The 18,029-nt window shown below is 43.3% G+C and overlaps 35 non-coding genes and 1 pseudogene across 35 annotated transcripts; all 36 read right to left on the bottom strand.

Annotated features, from left to right (window-relative positions):
• Positions 1-201: 201 nt before the first annotated feature.
• Positions 202-320, bottom strand: LOC113756495. Its single transcript, XR_003465967.1, has one exon. It is a non-coding gene; the product is annotated as a 5S ribosomal RNA (ribosomal RNA).
• Positions 321-736: 416 nt separating this feature from the next.
• LOC113756505 lies at positions 737-855 on the bottom strand (annotated as a pseudogene).
• A 170-nt stretch (positions 856-1,025) lies between these two features.
• LOC113756489 lies at positions 1,026-1,144 on the bottom strand. The gene has a single exon (XR_003465961.1). It is a non-coding gene; the product is annotated as a 5S ribosomal RNA (ribosomal RNA).
• Positions 1,145-1,559: 415 nt separating this feature from the next.
• On the bottom strand, positions 1,560-1,680 carry LOC113756503. The gene has a single exon (XR_003465975.1). It is a non-coding gene; the product is annotated as a 5S ribosomal RNA (ribosomal RNA).
• A 416-nt stretch (positions 1,681-2,096) lies between these two features.
• Positions 2,097-2,215, bottom strand: LOC113756490. The gene has a single exon (XR_003465962.1). It is a non-coding gene; the product is annotated as a 5S ribosomal RNA (ribosomal RNA).
• Positions 2,216-2,630: 415 nt separating this feature from the next.
• On the bottom strand, positions 2,631-2,749 carry LOC113756502. The gene has a single exon (XR_003465974.1). It is a non-coding gene; the product is annotated as a 5S ribosomal RNA (ribosomal RNA).
• Positions 2,750-3,165: 416 nt separating this feature from the next.
• LOC113756480 lies at positions 3,166-3,284 on the bottom strand. The gene has a single exon (XR_003465953.1). It is a non-coding gene; the product is annotated as a 5S ribosomal RNA (ribosomal RNA).
• Positions 3,285-3,699: 415 nt separating this feature from the next.
• LOC113756486 lies at positions 3,700-3,818 on the bottom strand. The gene has a single exon (XR_003465958.1). It is a non-coding gene; the product is annotated as a 5S ribosomal RNA (ribosomal RNA).
• A 418-nt stretch (positions 3,819-4,236) lies between these two features.
• LOC113756500 lies at positions 4,237-4,355 on the bottom strand. Its single transcript, XR_003465972.1, has one exon. It is a non-coding gene; the product is annotated as a 5S ribosomal RNA (ribosomal RNA).
• Positions 4,356-4,769: 414 nt separating this feature from the next.
• Positions 4,770-4,887, bottom strand: LOC113756494. Its single transcript, XR_003465966.1, has one exon. It is a non-coding gene; the product is annotated as a 5S ribosomal RNA (ribosomal RNA).
• A 168-nt stretch (positions 4,888-5,055) lies between these two features.
• On the bottom strand, positions 5,056-5,174 carry LOC113756472. Its single transcript, XR_003465945.1, has one exon. It is a non-coding gene; the product is annotated as a 5S ribosomal RNA (ribosomal RNA).
• Positions 5,175-5,589: 415 nt separating this feature from the next.
• On the bottom strand, positions 5,590-5,708 carry LOC113756479. Its single transcript, XR_003465952.1, has one exon. It is a non-coding gene; the product is annotated as a 5S ribosomal RNA (ribosomal RNA).
• Positions 5,709-6,122: 414 nt separating this feature from the next.
• On the bottom strand, positions 6,123-6,241 carry LOC113756499. Its single transcript, XR_003465971.1, has one exon. It is a non-coding gene; the product is annotated as a 5S ribosomal RNA (ribosomal RNA).
• Positions 6,242-6,657: 416 nt separating this feature from the next.
• LOC113756471 lies at positions 6,658-6,776 on the bottom strand. The gene has a single exon (XR_003465944.1). It is a non-coding gene; the product is annotated as a 5S ribosomal RNA (ribosomal RNA).
• A 171-nt stretch (positions 6,777-6,947) lies between these two features.
• On the bottom strand, positions 6,948-7,066 carry LOC113756506. The gene has a single exon (XR_003465977.1). It is a non-coding gene; the product is annotated as a 5S ribosomal RNA (ribosomal RNA).
• Positions 7,067-7,237: 171 nt separating this feature from the next.
• On the bottom strand, positions 7,238-7,356 carry LOC113756504. The gene has a single exon (XR_003465976.1). It is a non-coding gene; the product is annotated as a 5S ribosomal RNA (ribosomal RNA).
• Positions 7,357-7,770: 414 nt separating this feature from the next.
• On the bottom strand, positions 7,771-7,889 carry LOC113756498. Its single transcript, XR_003465970.1, has one exon. It is a non-coding gene; the product is annotated as a 5S ribosomal RNA (ribosomal RNA).
• A 416-nt stretch (positions 7,890-8,305) lies between these two features.
• LOC113756493 lies at positions 8,306-8,424 on the bottom strand. The gene has a single exon (XR_003465965.1). It is a non-coding gene; the product is annotated as a 5S ribosomal RNA (ribosomal RNA).
• A 171-nt stretch (positions 8,425-8,595) lies between these two features.
• LOC113756481 lies at positions 8,596-8,714 on the bottom strand. Its single transcript, XR_003465954.1, has one exon. It is a non-coding gene; the product is annotated as a 5S ribosomal RNA (ribosomal RNA).
• Positions 8,715-9,128: 414 nt separating this feature from the next.
• On the bottom strand, positions 9,129-9,247 carry LOC113756478. The gene has a single exon (XR_003465951.1). It is a non-coding gene; the product is annotated as a 5S ribosomal RNA (ribosomal RNA).
• Positions 9,248-9,661: 414 nt separating this feature from the next.
• On the bottom strand, positions 9,662-9,780 carry LOC113756477. Its single transcript, XR_003465950.1, has one exon. It is a non-coding gene; the product is annotated as a 5S ribosomal RNA (ribosomal RNA).
• Positions 9,781-10,194: 414 nt separating this feature from the next.
• On the bottom strand, positions 10,195-10,313 carry LOC113756497. Its single transcript, XR_003465969.1, has one exon. It is a non-coding gene; the product is annotated as a 5S ribosomal RNA (ribosomal RNA).
• Positions 10,314-10,729: 416 nt separating this feature from the next.
• LOC113756492 lies at positions 10,730-10,848 on the bottom strand. Its single transcript, XR_003465964.1, has one exon. It is a non-coding gene; the product is annotated as a 5S ribosomal RNA (ribosomal RNA).
• Positions 10,849-11,263: 415 nt separating this feature from the next.
• Positions 11,264-11,382, bottom strand: LOC113756485. The gene has a single exon (XR_003465957.1). It is a non-coding gene; the product is annotated as a 5S ribosomal RNA (ribosomal RNA).
• A 416-nt stretch (positions 11,383-11,798) lies between these two features.
• Positions 11,799-11,917, bottom strand: LOC113756476. Its single transcript, XR_003465949.1, has one exon. It is a non-coding gene; the product is annotated as a 5S ribosomal RNA (ribosomal RNA).
• Positions 11,918-12,333: 416 nt separating this feature from the next.
• On the bottom strand, positions 12,334-12,452 carry LOC113756470. Its single transcript, XR_003465943.1, has one exon. It is a non-coding gene; the product is annotated as a 5S ribosomal RNA (ribosomal RNA).
• Positions 12,453-12,867: 415 nt separating this feature from the next.
• On the bottom strand, positions 12,868-12,986 carry LOC113756475. The gene has a single exon (XR_003465948.1). It is a non-coding gene; the product is annotated as a 5S ribosomal RNA (ribosomal RNA).
• Positions 12,987-13,400: 414 nt separating this feature from the next.
• On the bottom strand, positions 13,401-13,519 carry LOC113756496. The gene has a single exon (XR_003465968.1). It is a non-coding gene; the product is annotated as a 5S ribosomal RNA (ribosomal RNA).
• Positions 13,520-13,935: 416 nt separating this feature from the next.
• On the bottom strand, positions 13,936-14,054 carry LOC113756491. The gene has a single exon (XR_003465963.1). It is a non-coding gene; the product is annotated as a 5S ribosomal RNA (ribosomal RNA).
• Positions 14,055-14,469: 415 nt separating this feature from the next.
• On the bottom strand, positions 14,470-14,588 carry LOC113756484. The gene has a single exon (XR_003465956.1). It is a non-coding gene; the product is annotated as a 5S ribosomal RNA (ribosomal RNA).
• Positions 14,589-15,004: 416 nt separating this feature from the next.
• Positions 15,005-15,123, bottom strand: LOC113756488. The gene has a single exon (XR_003465960.1). It is a non-coding gene; the product is annotated as a 5S ribosomal RNA (ribosomal RNA).
• A 416-nt stretch (positions 15,124-15,539) lies between these two features.
• Positions 15,540-15,658, bottom strand: LOC113756474. Its single transcript, XR_003465947.1, has one exon. It is a non-coding gene; the product is annotated as a 5S ribosomal RNA (ribosomal RNA).
• A 415-nt stretch (positions 15,659-16,073) lies between these two features.
• Positions 16,074-16,192, bottom strand: LOC113756473. Its single transcript, XR_003465946.1, has one exon. It is a non-coding gene; the product is annotated as a 5S ribosomal RNA (ribosomal RNA).
• Positions 16,193-16,606: 414 nt separating this feature from the next.
• Positions 16,607-16,725, bottom strand: LOC113756501. Its single transcript, XR_003465973.1, has one exon. It is a non-coding gene; the product is annotated as a 5S ribosomal RNA (ribosomal RNA).
• A 415-nt stretch (positions 16,726-17,140) lies between these two features.
• LOC113756487 lies at positions 17,141-17,259 on the bottom strand. Its single transcript, XR_003465959.1, has one exon. It is a non-coding gene; the product is annotated as a 5S ribosomal RNA (ribosomal RNA).
• Positions 17,260-17,674: 415 nt separating this feature from the next.
• Positions 17,675-17,793, bottom strand: LOC113756482. Its single transcript, XR_003465955.1, has one exon. It is a non-coding gene; the product is annotated as a 5S ribosomal RNA (ribosomal RNA).
• Positions 17,794-18,029: the final 236 nt, after the last annotated feature.

Genomic DNA, 18,029 nt, shown 5'->3' with positions numbered 1-18,029 from the left:
TGAGGGATACATTGCGCCGACAAATTTGAGCGACGATCGGGGCTTTGATCGAGCCGTACCGTTCTTGATTTGTCTCGCGCCTTCAGAATCCTCCTTCACGCTTCGACAAGAAGCAAAATATTAAGCAATCGTTCCGACGGAGCTAAATTACTACAGGATAAAGAACGAATAGAAAATTTGAATTTCGAAACAAAAAAGAGAGGGGTGCAACAAGAGGAATTCCCAGGGGGTCACCCATCCTAGTACTACTCTCGCCCAAGCATGCTTAACTTCGGAGTTCTGATGGGATCCGGTGCATTAGTGCTGGTATGATCGCACCCGCCATGTTCCTTTCGCTTTATTCTTTTAAACCATCCCGTCCTGCGAAGCTGTGTGGTTTTTCTAAACCGGCATTCCTTTTAAGCGTCAATTCAAGTATTTTCCTCTTACCCTTTTTTTTATTTGCTTTCATATTTTTTTTTGCTATTGATTTGCACCCTGTTTTTTTCCCTCATCGCGCAACTCTAAATTGCCATGAAATCAATCCATCACGCTTGCGCTGATACATTTGCGCCGACAAATTTGAGCGACGATCCGGGCTTTGATCGAGCCGTACCGTTCCTGATTTGTCTCACGCCTTCAGATCCGCCTTCATGCTTCGACAAGAAGCAAAATATGAAGCAATCATTCCGACGGAGCTAAATTACTACAGGATAAAGAACGAATACGAAATTTGGATTTCGAAACAAAAAAAAGAGGGGTGCAACACGAGAACTTCCCAGGAGGTCACCCATTCTAGTACTACTCTCTTCCCAAGCACGCTTAACTTCGGAGTTTCTGATGGATCCGGTGCATTAGTGCTGGTAGATCGCACCCGCCATGTTCCTTTTCGCTTTATTCTTTAAAACTACCCCGTCCTGCGAACAGTGTGCTTTTCTAGGACCGGACTTCATTTAAGCGTCAATTGAAGCAATCTTTCCGACGGAGCTAAATTACTACAGGATAAAGAACGAATAGGAAATTTGGATTTCGAAACAAAAAAAATAGGGGTGCAACACGAGAACTTCCCAGGTGGTCACCCATTCTAGTACTACTCTCGCCCAAGCACGCTTAACTTCGGAGTTCTGATGGGATCCGGTGCATTAGGGCTGGAATGATCGCACCCGCCATGTTCCTTTCCCTTTATTCTTTTAAACTACCCCGTCCTGCGAAGCAGTGCGTCTTTTCTAGACCGGAATTCATTTTAAGCGTTAATTGAAGCATTTTCCTCTTATCCTTTTATTTATTTACTTTATATTTTTTTTTGTTATTGATTTGCACCCTGTTTTTTTCCATCATCCCGCAACTCTAAATTATCATGAAATCAATCCTTCACGCTTGCGGTGATACATTTGCGCCGACAAATTTGAGCGACGATCCGGTCTTTGATCGAGCCGTACCGTTCCTGATTTGTCTCGCGCCTTCAGATCCGCCTACATCCTTCGACAAGAAGCAAAATATAAAGCAATCGTTTCAACGGAGCTAAATTACCACAGGATAAACAACGAATAGGAAATTTGGATTTCGAAAGAAAAAAGAGAGGGGTGCAAGACGAGGACTTCCCAGGGGGTCACCCATCCTAGTACTACTCTCGCCCAAGCATGCTTAACTTCGGAGTTCTGATGGGATTTTCGTTCCATTAGTGCTGGTATGATCGCACCCGCCATGTTCCTTTCGCTTTATTCTTTTAAACCATCCCGTCCTGCGAAGCAGTGTGGTTTTTCTAGACCGGAATTCCTTTTAAGCGTCAATTCAAGTATTTTCCTCTTACCCTTTTTTTTATTTGCTTTCATATTTTTTTTTGTTATTGATTTGCACCCTGTTTTTTTCCCTCATCGCGCAACTCTAAATTGCCATGAAATCAATCCATCACGCTTGCGCTGATACATTTGCGCCGACAAATTTGAGCGACGATCCGGGTTTTGATCGAGCCGTACCGTTCCTGATTTGTCTCGCGCCTTCAGATCCGCCTTCATTCGTCGACAAGAAGCAAAATATGAAGCAATCGTTCCGACGGAGCTAAATTACTACAGGATAAAGAACGAATACGAAATTTGGATTTCGAAACAAAAAAAAGAGGGGTGCAACACGAGAACTTCCCAGGGGGTCACCCATTCTAGTACTACTCTCGCCCAAGCACGCTTAACTTCGGAGTTCTGATGGGATACGGTGCATTAGTGCTGGTATGATCGCACCCACAACGTTCCTTTCGCTTTATTCTTTTAAACTACCCCGTCCAGCGAAGCAGTGTGGCTTTTCTAGACCGGAATTCATTTTAAGCGTCAATTGAAGCATTTTCCTCTTATCCTTTTATTTATTTACTTTATACTTTTTTTGTTATTGATTTGCACCCTATTTTTTTCCATCATCCCGCAACTCTAAATTATCATGAAATCAATCCTTCACGCTTGCGGTGATACATTTGCGCCGACAAATTTGAGCGACGATCCGGGCTTTGATCGAGCCGTACCGTTCCTGATTTGTCTCGCGCCTTCAGATCCTCCTTCACGCTTCGACAAGAAGCAAAATATTAAGCAATCGTTCCGACGGAGCTAAATTACTACAGGATAAAGAAACGAATAGGAAATTTGGATTTCGAAACAAAAAAGAGAGGGGTGCAACACGAGGACTTCCCAGGGGGTCACCAATCCTAGTACTACTCTCGCCCAACCACGCTTAATTTCGGAGTTCTGATGGGATCCGGTGCATTAGTGCTGGTATGATCGCTCCCGCCATATTCCTTTCGCTTTATTCTTTTAAACTACCCCGTCCTGCGAAGCAGTGTGGCTTTTTTCGACCGAAATTCATTTTAAGCGTCAATTCAAGCATTTTTCTCTTATTCTTTTATTTATTTGCTTTCATATTTTTTTTTGCTATTGATTTGCACCCTGTTTTTTTCCCTCATCGCGCAACTCTAAATTGCCATGAAATCAATCCATCATGCTTGCGCTGATACATTTGCGCCGACAAATTTGAGCGACGATCCGGGCTTTGATCGATCCGTACCGTTCCTGATTTGTCTCGCGCCTTCAGATCCGCCTTCATGCTTCGACAAGAAGCAAAATATGAAGCAATCATTCCGACGGAGCTAAATTACTACAGGATAAAGAACGAATACGAAATTTGGATTTCGAAACAAAAAAAAGAGGGGTGCAACACGAGAACTTCCCAGGGGGTCACCCATTCTAGTACTACTCTCGCCCAAGCACGCTTAACTTCGGAGTTCTGATGGGATCCGGTGCATTAGTGCTGGTATGAACGCACCCGCCATGTTCCTTTCGTTTTATTCTTTCAAACTACCCCGTCCTGCGAATCAGTGTGGCTTTTCTAGACCGGAATTCATTTTAAGCGTCAATTGAAGCATTTTCCTCTTATCCTTTTATTTATTTACTTTATATTTTTTTTTGTTATTGATTTGCACCCTGTTTTTTTCCATCATCCCGCAACTCTAAATTATCATAAAATCAATCCTTCACGTTTGCGTTGATACATTTGCGCCGACAAATTTGAGCGACGATCCGGGCTTTGATCGAGCCGTACCGTTCCTGATTTGTCTCGCGCCTTCAGATCCGCCTACATCCTTCGACAAGAAGCAAAATATAAAGCAATCGTTTCAACGAAGCTAAATTACTACAGGATAAACAACGAATAGGAAATTTGGATTTCGAAAGAAAAAAGAGAGGGGTGCAACACGAGGACTTCCCAGGGGGTCACCCATCCTAGTACTACTCTCGCCCAAGCATGCTTAACTTCGGAGTTCTGATGGGATCCGGTGCATTAGTGCTGGTATGATCGCACCCGCCATGTTCCTTTCGCTTTATTCTTTTAAACCATCCCGTCCTGCGAAGCAGTGTGGTTTTTCTAAACCGGCATTCCTTTTAAGCGTCAATTCAAGTATTTTCCTCTTACACTTTTTTTTATTTGCTTTCATATTTTTTTTTGCTATTGATTTGCACCCTATTTTTTTCCCTCATCGCGCAACTCTAAATTGGCCATGAAATCAATCCATCACGCTTGCGCTGATACATTGCGCCGACAAATTAGAGCGACGATCCGGGCTTTGATCGAAGCCGTTACCGTTCCTGATTTGTCTCGCGCCTTCAGATCCGCCTTCACGCTTCGACAAGAAGTAAAATATGAAGCAATCATTCCGACGGAGCTAAATTACTACAGGATAAAGAACGAATAGGAAATTTGGATTTCGAAACAAAAAAAATAGGGGTGCAACACGAGAACTTCCCAGGTGGTCACCCATTCTAGTACTACTCTCGCCCAAGCACGCCTAACTTCGGAGTTCTGATGGGATCCGGTGCATTAGGGCTGGAATGATCGCACCCGCCATGTTCCTTTCGCTTTATTCTTTTAAACCATCCCGTCCTGCGAAAGCAGTGTGGTTTTTCTAAACCGGCATTCCTTTTAAGCGTCAATTCAAGCATTTTTCTCTTATCCTTTTTTTTATTTGCTTTCATATTTTTTTTTGCTATTGATTTGCACCCTGTTTTTTTCCCTCATCGCGCAACTCTAAATTGCCATGAAATCAATCCATCACGCTTGCGCTGATACATTTGCGCCGACAAATTTGAGCGACGACGGGCTTTGATCGAGCCGTACCGTTCCTGATTTGTCTCACGCCTTCAGATCCGCCTTCATGCTTCGACAAGAAGCAAAATATGAAGCAATCATTCCGACGGAGCTAAATTACTACAGGATAAAGAACGAATACGAAATTTGGATTTCGAAACAAAAAAAGAGGGGTGCAACACGAGAACTTCCCAGGAGGTCACCCATTCTAGTACTACTCTCGCCCAAGCACGCTTAACTTCGGAGTTCTGATGGATCCGGTGCATTAGTGCTGGTATGATCGCACCCGCCATGTTCCTTTCGCTTTATTCTTTTAAACTACCCGTCCTGCGAAGCAGTGTGGCTTTTTCTAGACCGGAATCATTTTAAGCGTCAATTGAAGCAATCATCCACGGAGCTAAATTACTACAGGATAAAGAACGAATACGAAATTTGGATTTCGAAACAAAAAAAAGAGGGGTGCAACACGAGAACTTCCCAGGAGGTCACCCATTCTAGTACTACTCTCGCCCAAGCACGCTTAACTTCGGAGTTCTGATGGGATCCGGTGCATTAGTGCTGGTATGATCGCACCCGCCATGTTCCTTTCGCTTTATTCTTTTAAACTACCCCGTCCTGCGAAGCAGTGTGGCTTTTTCTAGACCGGAATTCATTTTAAGCGTCAATTGAAGCATTTTCCTCTTATCCTTTTATTTATTTACTTTATTTTTTTTTTGTTATTGATTTGCACCCTGTTTTTTTCCATCATCCCGCAACTCTAAATTATCATAAAATCAATCCTTCACGCTTGCGGTGATACATTTGCGCCGACAAATTTGAGCGACGATCCGGGCTTTGATCGAGCCGTACCGTTCCTGATTTGTCTTGCGCCTTCAGATCCTCCTTCACGCTTCGACAAGAAGCAAAATATTAAGCAATCGCTCCGACGGAGCTAAATTACTACAGGATAAAGAACGAATAGGAAATTTGGATTTCGAAACAAAAAAAAGAGGGGTGCAACACGAGAACTTCCCAGGGGGTCACCCATTCTAGTACTACTCTCGCCCAAGCACGCTTAACTTCGGAGTTCTGATGGGATCCGGTGCATTAGTGCTGGTATGATCGCACCCGCCATGTTCCTTTCGCTTTATTCTTTTAAACTACCCCGTCCTGCGAAGCAGTGTGGCTTTTTTAGACCGGAATTCATTTTAAGCGTCAATTGAAGCATTTTCCTCTTATCCTTTTATTTATTTACTTTATTTTTTTTTTGTTATTGATTTGCACCCTGTTTTTTTCCATCATCCCGCAACTCTAAATTATCATAAAATCAATCCTTCACGCTTGAGGTGATACATTTGCGCCGACAAATTTGAGCGACGATCCGGGCTTTGATCGAGCCGTACCGTTCCTGATTTGTCTCGCGCCTTCAGATCCTCCTTCACGCTTCGACAAGAAGCAAAATATTAAGCAATCGTTCCGACGGAGCTAAATTACTACAGGATAAAGAACGAATAGGAAATTTGGATTTCGAAACAAAAAAAATAGGGGTGCAACACGAGAACTTCCCAGGTGGTCACCCATTCTAGTACTACTCTCGCCCAAGCATGCTTAACTTCGGAGTTCTGATGGGATCCGGTGCATTAGGGCTGGAATGATCGCACCCGCCATGTTCCTTTCGCTTTATTCTTTTAAACCATCCCGTCCTGCGAAGCAGTGTGGTTTTTCTAAACCGGCATTCCTTTTAAGCGTCAATTCAAGCATTTTTCTCTTATCCTTTTTTTTATTTGCTTTCATATTTTTTTTTGCTATTGATTTGCACCCTGTTTTTTTCCCTCATCGCGCAACTCTAAATTGCCATGAAATCAATCCATCACGCTTGCGCTGATACATTTGCGCCGACAAATTTGAGCGACGATCCGGGCTTTGATCGAGCCGTACCGTTCCTGATTTGTCTCACGCCTTCAGATCCGCCTTCATGCTTCGACAAGAAGCAAAATATGAAGCAATCATTCCGACGGAGCTAAATTACTACAGGATAAAGAACGAATACGAAATTTGGATTTCGAAACAAAAAAAAGAGGGGTGCAACACGAGAACTTCCCAGGAGGTCACCCATTCTAGTACTACTCTCGCCCAAGCACGCTTAACTTCGGAGTTCTGATGGGATCCGGTGCATTAGTGCTGGTATGATCGCACCCGCCATGTTCCTTTCGCTTTATTCTTTTAAACTACCCCGTCCTGCGAAGCAGTGTGGCTTTTCTAGACCGGAATTCATTTTAAGCGTCAATTGAAGCAATCATTCCGACGGAGCTAAATTACTACAGGATAAAGAACGAATACGAAATTTGGATTTCGAAACAAAAAAAAGAGGGGTGCAACACGAGAACTTCCCAGGAGGTCACCCATTCTAGTACTACTCTCGCCCAAGCACGCTTAACTTCGGAGTTCTGATGGGATCCGGTGCATTAGTGCTGGTATGATCGCACCCGCCATGTTCCTTTCGCTTTATTCTTTTAAACTACCCCGTCCTGCGAAGCAGTGTGGCTTTTCTAGACCGGAATTCATTTTAAGCGTCAATTGAAGCAATCATTCCGACGGAGCTAAATTACTACAGGATAAAGAACGAATACGAAATTTGGATTTCGAAACAAAAAAAAGAGGGGTGCAACACGAGAACTTCCCAGGAGGTCACCCATTCTAGTACTACTCTCGCCCAAGCACGCTTAACTTCGGAGTTCTGATGGGATCCGGTGCATTAGTGCTGGTATGATCGCACCCGCCATGTTCCTTTCGCTTTATTCTTTTAAACTACCCCGTCCTGCGAAGCAGTGTGGCTTTTCTAGACCGGAATTCATTTTAAGCGTCAATTGAAGCATTTTCCTCTTATCCTTTTATTTATTTACTTTATTTTTTTTTTGTTATTGATTTGCACCCTGTTTTTTTCCATCATCCCGCAACTCTAAATTATCATAAAATCAATCCTTCACGCTTGAGGTGATACATTTGCGCCGACAAATTTGAGCGACGATCCGGGCTTTGATCGAGCCGTACCGTTCCTGATTTGTCTCGCGCCTTCAGATCCTCCTTCACGCTTCGACAAGAAGCAAAATATTAAGCAATCGTTCCGACGGAGCTAAATTACTACAGGATAAAGAACGAATAGGAAATTTGGATTTCGAAACAAAAAAAATAGGGGTGCAACACGAGAACTTCCCAGGTGGTCACCCATTCTAGTACTACTCTCGCCCAAGCATGCTTAACTTCGGAGTTCTGATGGGATCCGGTGCATTAGGGCTGGAATGATCGCACCCGCCATGTTCCTTTCGCTTTATTCTTTTAAACCATCCCGTCCTGCGAAGCAGTGTGGTTTTTCTAAACCGGCATTCCTTTTAAGCGTCAATTCAAGCATTTTTCTCTTATCCTTTTTTTTATTTGCTTTCATATTTTTTTTTGCTATTGATTTGCACCCTGTTTTTTTCCCTCATCGCGCAACTCTAAATTGCCATGAAATCAATCCATCACCCTTGCGCTGATACATTTGCGCCGACAAATTTGAGCGACGATCCGGGCTTTGATCGAGCCGTACCGTTCCTGATTTGTCTCACGCCTTCAGATCCGCCTTCATGCTTCGACAAGAAGCAAAATATGAAGCAATCATTCCGACGGAGCTAAATTACTACAGGATAAAGAACGAATACGAAATTTGGATTTCGAAACAAAAAAAAGAGGGGTGCAACACGAGAACTTCCCAGGAGGTCACCCATTCTAGTACTACTCTCGCCCAAGCACGCTTAACTTCGGAGTTCTGATGGGATCCGGTGCATTAGTGCTGGTATGATCGCACCCGCCATGTTCCTTTCGCTTTATTCTTTTAAACTACCCCGTCCTGCGAAGCAGTGTGGCTTTTCTAGACCGGAATTCATTTTAAGCGTCAATTGAAGCAATCATTCCGACGGAGCTAAATTACTACAGGATAAAGAACGAATACGAAATTTGGATTTCGAAACAAAAAAAAGAGGGGTGCAACACGAGAACTTCCCAGGAGGTCACCCATTCTAGTACTACTCTCGCCCAAGCACGCTTAACTTCGGAGTTCTGATGGGATCCGGTGCATTAGTGCTGGTATGATCGCACCCGCCATGTTCCTTTCGCTTTATTCTTTTAAACTACCCCGTCCTGCGAAGCAGTGTGGCTTTTCTAGAGCGGAATTCATTTTAAGCGTCAATTGAAGCATTTTCCTCTTATCCTTTTATTTATTTACTTTATTTTTTTTTTGTTATTGATTTGCACCCTGTTTTTTTCCATCATCCCGCAACTCTAAATTATCATAAAATCAATCCTTCACGCTTGCGGTGATACATTTGCGCCGACAAATTTGAGCGACGATCCGGGCTTTGATCGAGCCGTACCGTTCCTGATTTGTCTTGCGCCTTCAGATCCTCCTTCACGCTTCGACAAGAAGCAAAATATTAAGCAATCGTTCCGACGGAGCTAAATTACTACAGGATAAAGAACGAATAGGAAATTTGGATTTCGAAACAAAAAAAAGAGGGGTGCAACACGAGAACTTCCCAGGGGGTCACCCATTCTAGTACTACTCTCGCCCAAGCACGCTTAACTTCGGAGTTCTGATGGGATCCGGTGCATTAGTGCTGGTATGATCGCACCCGCCATGTTCCTTTCGCTTTATTCTTTTAAACTACCCCGTCCTGCGAAGCAGTGTGGCTTTTCTAGACCGGAATTCATTTTAAGCGTCAATTGAAGCATTTTCCTCTTATCCTTTTATTTATTTACTTTATTTTTTTTTTGTTATTGATTTGCACCCTGTTTTTTTCCATCATCCCGCAACTCTAAATTATCATAAAATCAATCCTTCACGCTTGCGGTGATACATTTGCGCCGACAAATTTGAGCGACGATCCGGGCTTTGATCGAGCCGTACCGTTCCTGATTTGTCTTGCGCCTTCAGATCCTCCTTCACGCTTCGACAAGAAGCAAAATATTAAGCAATCGTTCCGACGGAGCTAAATTACTACAGGATAAAGAACGAATAGGAAATTTGGATTTCGAAACAAAAAAAAGAGGGGTGCAACACGAGAACTTCCCAGGGGGTCACCCATTCTAGTACTACTCTCGCCCAAGCACGCTTAACTTCGGAGTTCTGATGGGATCCGGTGCATTAGTGCTGGTATGATCGCACCCGCCATGTTCCTTTCGCTTTATTCTTTTAAACTACCCCGTCCTGCGAAGCAGTGTGGCTTTTTTAGACCGGAATTCATTTTAAGCGTCAATTGAAGCATTTTCCTCTTATCCTTTTATTTATTTACTTTATTTTTTTTTTGTTATTGATTTGCACCCTGTTTTTTTCCATCATCCCGCAACTCTAAATTATCATAAAATCAATCCTTCACGCTTGAGGTGATACATTTGCGCCGACAAATTTGAGCGACGATCCGGGCTTTGATCGAGCCGTACCGTTCCTGATTTGTCTCGCGCCTTCAGATCCTCCTTCACGCTTCGACAAGAAGCAAAATATTAAGCAATCATTCCGACGGAGCTAAATTACTACAGGATAAAGAACGAATAGGAAATTTGGATTTCGAAACAAAAAAAATAGGGGTGCAACACGAGAACTTCCCAGGTGGTCACCCATTCTAGTACTACTCTCGCCCAAGCATGCTTAACTTCGGAGTTCTGATGGGATCCGGTGCATTAGGGCTGGAATGATCGCACCCGCCATGTTCCTTTCGCTTTATTCTTTTAAACCATCCCGTCCTGCGAAGCAGTGTGGTTTTTCTAAACCGGCATTCCTTTTAAGCGTCAATTCAAGCATTTTTCTCTTATCCTTTTTTTTATTTGCTTTCATATTTTTTTTTGCTATTGATTTGCACCCTGTTTTTTTCCCTCATCGCGCAACTCTAAATTGCCATGAAATCAATCCATCACGCTTGCGGTGATACATTTGCGCCGACAAATTTGAGCGACGATCCGGGCTTTGATCGAGCCGTACCGTTCCTGATTTGTCTCACGCCTTCAGGCTCGCCTTCATGCTTCGACAAGAAGCAAAATATAAATCAATCTTTCCGACGGAGCTAAATTACTACAGGATAAAGAACGAATAGGAAATTTGGATTTCGAAACAAAAAAAATAGGGGTGCAACACGAGAACTTCCCAGGTGGTCACCCATTCTAGTACTACTCACGCCCAAGCACGCTTAACTTCGGAGTTCTGATGGGATCCGGTGCATTAGGGCTGGAATGATCGCACCCGCCATGTTCCTTTCGCTTTATTCTTTTAAACTACCCCGTCCTGCGAAGCAGTGTGGCTTTTCTAGACCGGAATTCATTTTAAGCGTTCATTGAAGCATTTTCCTCTTATCCTTTTATTTATTTACTTTATATTTTATTTTGTTATTGATTTGCACCCTGTTTTTTTCCATCATCCCGCAACTCTAAATTATCATGAAATCAATCCTTCACGCTTGCGGTGATACATTTGCGCCGACAAATTTGAGCGACGATCCGGTCTTTGATCGAGCCGTACCGTTCCTGATTTGTCTCGCGCCTTCAGATCCGCCTACATCCTTCGACAAGAAGCAAAATATAAAGCAATCGTTTCAACGAAGCTAAATTACTACAGGATAAACAACGAATAGGAAATTTGGATTTCGAAAGAAAAAAGAGAGGGGTGCAACACGAGGACTTCCCAGGGGGTCACCCATCCTAGTACTACTCTCGCCCAAGCATGCTTAACTTCGGAGTTCTGATGGGATCCGGTGCATTAGTGCTGGTATGATCGCACCCGCCATGTTCCTTTCGCTTTATTCTTTTAAACCATCCCGTCCTGCGAAGCTGTGTGGTTTTTCTAAACCGGCATTCCTTTTAAGCGTCAATTCAAGTATTTTCCTCTTACCCTTTTTTTTATTTGCTTTCATATTTTTTTTTGCTATTGATTTGCACCCTGTTTTTTTCCCTCATCGCGCAACTCTAAATTGCCATGAAATCAATCCATCACGCTTGCGCTGATACATTTGCGCCGACAAATTTGAGCGACGATCCGGGCTTTGATCGAGCCGTACCGTTCCTGATTTGTCTCGCGCCTTCAGATCCGCCTTCATGCTTCGACAAGAAGCAAAATATGAAGCAATCATTCCGACGGAGCTAAATTACTACAGGATAAAGAACGAATAGGAAATTTGGATTTCGAAACAAAAAAAAGAGGGGTGCAACACGAGAACTTCCCAGGGGGTCACCCATTCTAGTACTACTCTCGCCCAAGCACGCTTAACTTCGGAGTTCTGATGGGATCCGGTGCATTAGTGCTGGTATGATCGCACCCGCCATGTTCCTTTCGCTTTATTCTTTTAAACCATCCCGTCCTGCGAAGCAGTGTGGTTTTTCTAAACCGGCATTCCTTTTAAGCGTCAATTCAAGCATTTTTCTCTTATCCTTTTTTTTATTTGCTTTCATATTTTTTTTTGCTATTGATTTGCACCCTGTTTTTTTCCCTCATCGCGCAACTCTAAATTGCCATGAAATCAATCCATCACGCTTGCGCTGATACATTTGCGCCGACAAATTTGAGCGACGATCCGGGCTTTGATCGAGCCGTACCGTTCCTGATTTGTCTCGCGCCTTCAGATCCGCCTTCATGCTTCGACAAGAAGCAAAATATGAAGCAATCATTCCGACGGAGCTAAATTACTACAGGATAAAGAACGAATACGAAATTTGGATTTCGAAACAAAAAAAAGAGGGGTGCAACACGAGAACTTCCCAGGAGGTCACCCATTCTAGTACTACTCTCGCCCAAGCACGCTTAACTTCGGAGTTCTGATGGGATCCGGTGCATTAGTGCTGGTATGATCGCACCCGCCATGTTCCTTTCGCTTTATTCTTTTAAACTACCCCGTCCTGCGAAGCAGTGTGGCTTTTCTAGACCGGAATTCATTTTAAGCGTCAATTGAAGCATTTTCCTCTTATCCTTTTATTTATTTACTTTATATTTTTTTTTGTTATTGATTTGCACCCTGTTTTTTTCCATCATCCCGCAACTCTAAATTATCATAAAATCAATCCTTCACGCTTGCGGTGATACATTTGCGCCGACAAATTTGAGCGACGATCCGGGCTTTGATCGAGCCGTACCGTTCCTGATTTGTCTTGCGCCTTCAGATCCTCCTTCACGCTTCGACAAGAAGCAAAATATTAAGCAATCGCTCCGACGGAGCTAAATTACTACAGGATAAAGAACGAATAGGAAATTTGGATTTCGAAACAAAAAAAAGAGGGGTGCAACACGAGAACTTCCCAGGGGGTCACCCATTCTAGTACTACTCTCGCCCAAGCACGCTTAACTTCGGAGTTCTGATGGGATCCGGTGCATTAGTGCTGGTATGATCGCACCCGCCATGTTCCTTTCGCTTTATTCTTTTAAACTACCCCGTCCTGCGAAGCAGTGTGGCTTTTTTAGACCGGAATTCATTTTAAGCGTCAATTGAAGCATTTTCCTCTTATCCTTTTATTTATTTACTTTATTTTTTTTTTGTTATTGATTTGCACCCTGTTTTTTTCCATCATCCCGCAACTCTAAATTATCATAAAATCAATCCTTCACGCTTGAGGTGATACATTTGCGCCGACAAATTTGAGCGACGATCCGGGCTTTGATCGAGCCGTACCGTTCCTGATTTGTCTCGCGCCTTCAGATCCTCCTTCACGCTTCGACAAGAAGCAAAATATTAAGCAATCATTCCGACGGAGCTAAATTACTACAGGATAAAGAACGAATAGGAAATTTGGATTTCGAAACAAAAAAAATAGGGGTGCAACACGAGAACTTCCCAGGTGGTCACCCATTCTAGTACTACTCTCGCCCAAGCATGCTTAACTTCGGAGTTCTGATGGGATCCGGTGCATTAGGGCTGGAATGATCGCACCCGCCATGTTCCTTTCGCTTTATTCTTTTAAACCATCCCGTCCTGCGAAGCAGTGTGGTTTTTCTAAACCGGCATTCCTTTTAAGCGTCAATTCAAGCATTTTTCTCTTATCCTTTTTTTTATTTGCTTTCATATTTTTTTTTGCTATTGATTTGCACCCTGTTTTTTTCCCTCATCGCGCAACTCTAAATTGCCATGAAATCAATCCATCACGCTTGCGGTGATACATTTGCGCCGACAAATTTGAGCGACGATCCGGGCTTTGATCGAGCCGTACCGTTCCTGATTTGTCTCACGCCTTCAGGCTCGCCTTCATGCTTCGACAAGAAGCAAAATATAAATCAATCTTTCCGACGGAGCTAAATTACTACAGGATAAAGAACGAATAGGAAATTTGGATTTCGAAACAAAAAAAATAGGGGTGCAACACGAGAACTTCCCAGGTGGTCACCCATTCTAGTACTACTCACGCCCAAGCACGCTTAACTTCGGAGTTCTGATGGGATCCGGTGCATTAGGGCTGGAATGATCGCACCCGCCATGTTCCTTTCGCTTTATTCTTTTAAACTACTCCGTCCTGCGAAGCAGTGTGGCTTTTCTAGACCGGAATTCATTTTAAGCGTTCATTGAAGCATTTTCCTCTTATCCTTTTATTTATTTACTTTATATTTTATTTTGTTATTGATTTGCACCCTGTTTTTTTCCATCATCCCGCAACTCTAAATTATCATGAAATCAATCCTTCACGCTTGCGGTGATACATTTGCGCCGACAAATTTGAGCGACGATCCGGTCTTTGATCGAGCCGTACCGTTCCTGATTTGTCTCGCGCCTTCAGATCCGCCTACATCCTTCGACAAGAAGCAAAATATAAAGCAATCGTTTCAACGAAGCTAAATTACTACAGGATAAACAACGAATAGGAAATTTGGATTTCGAAAGAAAAAAGAGAGGGGTGCAACACGAGGACTTCCCAGGGGGTCACCCATCCTAGTACTACTCTCGCCCAAGCATGCTTAACTTCGGAGTTCTGATGGGATCCGGTGCATTAGTGCTGGTATGATCGCACCCGCCATGTTCCTTTCGCTTTATTCTTTTAAACCATCCCGTCCTGCGAAGCAGTGTGGCTTTTCTAAACCGGCATTCCTTTTAAGCGTCAATTCAAGTATTTTCCTCTTACCCTTTTTTTTATTTGCTTTCATATTTTTTTTTGCTATTGATTTGCACCCTATTTTTTTCCCTCATCGCGCAACTCTAAATTGCCATGAAATCAATCCATCACGCTTGCGCTGATACATTTGCGCCGACAAATTTGAGCGACGATCCGGGCTTTGATCGAGCCGTACCGTTCCTGATTTGTCTCGCGCCTTCAGATCCGCCTTCACGCTTCGACAAGAAGCAAAATATGAAGCAATCATTCCGACGGAGCTAAATTACTACAGGATAAAGAACGAATAGGAAATTTGGATTTCGAAACAAAAAAAATAGGGGTGCAACACGAGAACTTCCCAGGTGGTCACCCATTCTAGTACTACTCTCGCCCAAGCACGCTTAACTTCGGAGTTCTGATGGGATCCGGTGCATTAGGGCTGGAATGATCGCACCCGCCATGTTCCTTTCGCTTTATTCTTTTAAACCATCCCGTCCTGCGAAGCAGTGTGGTTTTTCTAAACCGGCATTCCTTTTAAGCGTCAATTCAAGCATTTTTCTCTTATCCTTTTTTTTATTTGCTTTCATATTTTTTTTTGCTATTGATTTGCACCCTGTTTTTTTCCCTCATCGCGCAACTCTAAATTGCCATGAAATCAATCCATCACGCTTGCGCTGATACATTTGCGCCGACAAATTTGAGCGACGATCCGGGCTTTGATCGAGCCGTACCGTTCCTGATTTGTCTCGCGCCTTCAGATCCGCCTTCATTCGTCGACAAGAAGCAAAATATGAAGCAATCGTTCCGACGGAGCTAAATTACTACAGGATAAAGAACGAATACGAAATTTGGATTTCGAAACAAAAAAAAGAGGGGTGCAACACGAGAACTTCCCAGGGGGTCACCCATTCTAGTACTACTCTCGCCCAAGCACGCTTAACTTCGGAGTTCTGATGGGATCCGGTGCATTAGTGCTGGTATGATCGCACCCGCCATGTTCCTTTCGCTTTATTCTTTTAAACTACCCCGTCCTGCGAAGCAGTGTGGCTTTTCTAGACCGGAATTCATTTTAAGCGTCAATTGAAGCATTTTCCTCTTATCCTTTTATTTATTTACTTTAATTTTTTTTTTGTTATTGATTTGCACCCTGTTTTTTTCCATCATCCCGCAACTCTAAATTATCATAAAATCAATCCTTCACGCTTGCGGTGATACATTTGCGCCGACAAATTTGAGCGACGATCCGGGCTTTGATCGAGCCGTACCGTTCCTGATTTGTCTTGCGCCTTCAGATCCTCCTTCACGCTTCGACAAGAAGCAAAATATTAAGCAATCGCTCCGACGGAGCTAAATTACTACAGGATAAAGAACGAATAGGAAATTTGGATTTCGAAACAAAAAAAAGAGGGGTGCAACACGAGAACTTCCCAGGGGGTCACCCATTCTAGTACTACTCTCGCCCAAGCACGCTTAACTTCGGAGTTCTGATGGGATCCGGTGCATTAGTGCTGGTATGATCGCACCCGCCATGTTCCTTTCGCTTTATTCTTTTAAACTACCCCGTCCTGCGAAGCAGTGTGGCTTTTCTAGAGCGGAATTCATTTTAAGCGTCAATTGAAGCATTTTCCTCTTATCCTTTTATTTATTTACTTTATTTTTTTTTTGTTATTGATTTGCACCCTGTTTTTTTCCATCATCCCGCAACTCTAAATTATCATAAAATCAATCCTTCACGCTTGCGGTGATACATTTGCGCCGACAAATTTGAGCGACGATCCGGGCTTTGATCGAGCCGTACCGTTCCTGATTTGTCTCGCGCCTTCAGATCCTCCTTCACGCTTCGACAAGAAGCAAAATATTAAGCAATCGTTCCGACGGAGCTAAATTACTACAGGATAAAGAACGAATAGGAAATTTGGATTTCGAAACAAAAAAGAGAGGGGTGCAACACGAGGACTTCCCAGGGGGTCACCAATCCTAGTACTACTCTCGCCCAACCACGCTTAATTTCGGAGTTCTGATGGGATCCGGTGCATTAGTGCTGGTATGATCGCTCCCGCCATGTTCCTTTCGCTTTATTCTTTTAAACTACCCCGTCCTGCGAAGCAGTGTGGCTTTTCTAGACCGAAATTCATTTTAAGCGTCAATTCAAGCATTTTCCTCATATCCTTTTATTTATTTGCTTTCATATTTTTTTTTGTTATTGATTTGCACCCTGTTTTTTTCCCTCATCGCGCAAGTCTAAATTGTCATGAAATCATCCATCACGTTTGCGGTGATATATTTGCGCCGACAACTTTGGGCGACGATCCGGGGTTTGATCGAACCGTACCGTTCCTGATTTGTCTCGCGCCTTCAGGCTCGCCTTCATGCTTCGACAAGAAGCAAAATATAAAGCAATCTTTCCGACGGAGCTAAATTACTACAGGATAAAGAACGAATAGGAAATTTGGATTTCGAAACAAAAAAAATAGGGGTGCAACACGAGAACTTCCCAGGTGGTCACCCATTCTAGTACTACTCTCGCCCAAGCACGCTTAACTTCGGAGTTCTGATGGGATCCGGTGCATTAGGGCTGGAATGATCGCACCCGTCATGTTCCTTTCGCTTTATTCTTTTAAACTACCCCGTCCTGCGAAGCAGTGCGTCTTTTCTAGACCGGAATTCATTTTAAGCGTTAATTGAAGCATTTTCCTCTTATCCTTTTATTTATTTACTTTATATTTTTTTTTGTTATGGATTTGCACCCTGTTCTTTTCCATCATCCCGCAACTCTAAATTATCATGAAATCAATCCTTCACGCTTGCGGTGATACATTTGCGCCGACAAATTTGAGCGACGATCCGCTCTTTGATCGAGCCGTACCGTTCCTGATTTGTCTCGCGCCTTCAGATCCGCCTACATCCTTCGACAAGAAGCAAAATACAAAGCAATCGTTTCAACGGAGCTAAATTACTACAGGATAAACAACGAATAGGAAATTTGGATTTCGAAAGAAAAAAGAGAGGGGTGCAACACGAGGACTTCCCAGGGGGTCACCCATCCTAGTACTACTCTCGCCCAAGCATGCTTAACTTCGGAGTTCTGATGGGATCCGGTGCATTAGTGCTGGTATGATCGCACCCGCCATGTTCCTTTCGCTTTATTCTTTTAAACCATCCCGTCCTGCGAAGCAGTGTGGTTTTTCTAAACCGGCATTCCTTTTAAGCGTCAATTCAAGCATTTTTCTCTTATCCTTTTTTTTATTTGCTTTCATATTTTTTTTTGCTATTGATTTGCACCCTGTTTTTTTCCCTCATCGCGCAACTCTAAATTGCCATGAAATCAATCCATCACGCTTGCGCTGATACATTTGCGCCGA

The sequence above is a fragment of the Coffea eugenioides genome, unplaced genomic scaffold (genome assembly GCF_003713205.1).
Source record: "Coffea eugenioides isolate CCC68of unplaced genomic scaffold, Ceug_1.0 ScVebR1_2369;HRSCAF=3387, whole genome shotgun sequence".
NCBI lineage: Eukaryota > Viridiplantae > Streptophyta > Magnoliopsida > Gentianales > Rubiaceae > Coffea > Coffea eugenioides.
Note: the sequence above shows the minus strand (reverse complement) of the source record. Positions and strands in the feature narration are given on the sequence as shown.